Raw genomic sequence first — 1,178 nt, 5'->3', positions numbered from 1 at the left:
TTTATTAAAAAAAATACTTTACATTTTGTTTTAGGTTTAATTATTCTATTGGTCCCTATAGTTTCGCAAAATTTTCAATTAGGTATCTATACTTTTTTTTCTTTTAATTGGGTCTCTACACTATTTTTTTTCAATTAGATCCCTCTTGAAATTAATTTTATAGGAACTCAACTAAAAAAATTGGTGTAGGGACTCAAATAAAAAAAATCTAGATACTCAATTAAAAAAAATTAATGCAAGAACTCAATTAAAAAAAGATATAAAAACCTAATTAAAAATCGTGCAAAATTATAAAAACAAACAAAATAATTAAACATTTTATATATTATACTGTGCAAAACACAGGTATATATACTAATTCTTCTAAAACAGATGACATAAGTAAGTATTCCATCATAAAAATATTATACTGTACAAAACATAGGTATATATACTAATTTTTCTAAAACAGATGACATAAGTAAGTATTCCATCATAAAAATAAAGCCACAACATATATTTAGACTTTTTTTAATAAAATTTTTACTTATAAAAGTTAACTTTTAAAATATAACTATTTAAAAATTATAATATATATTCTAAAACAGATAAGTATTCCATCATAAAAATATTATACTGTACAAAACATAGGTATATATACTAATTTTTCTAAAACAGATGACATAAGTAAGTATTCCATCATAAAAATAAAGCCACAACATATATTTAGACTTTTTTTACTTTTTTTATTACTTATAAAAGTTAACTTTTAAAATATAACTATTTAAAAATTATAGTATTTATATTTGGTAAATTACATTAAAAATAGCTTTCACTAAATACAAGCAACATCAATTGCCTTTGGTAAAATAACTTTTAAAATTTAAAAATACTATAATAGACATAAATATAAGTATTAAATTTGAAAAGGTTATATTAGACTTTTAAATTTTGAAAGGTACAAGTCAACTTTGAAGAGCTATATCTTAGGTGCTTTCAAAAGTATTCCAATATTTTAAAAGTTACAAACACAAACACATGGTCTTTTTAATTTACCAAACACAAAATGAAGAACTTGAATTTTTAAAAAATACAAACACTTTTTCAAAAAATTTTACCAAATCAAGCCTTAGTCTTTCTATCTAATAAATAAGTTTATGTAGATAAGTTTCTGACTTAAATGTTGTAATTTAGAGAGT

This window comes from Arachis ipaensis, chromosome B08 (assembly GCF_000816755.2).
Source record: "Arachis ipaensis cultivar K30076 chromosome B08, Araip1.1, whole genome shotgun sequence".
In the NCBI taxonomy this organism is placed as follows: domain Eukaryota; kingdom Viridiplantae; phylum Streptophyta; class Magnoliopsida; order Fabales; family Fabaceae; genus Arachis; species Arachis ipaensis.
This window is presented reverse-complemented; position numbering follows the sequence as displayed.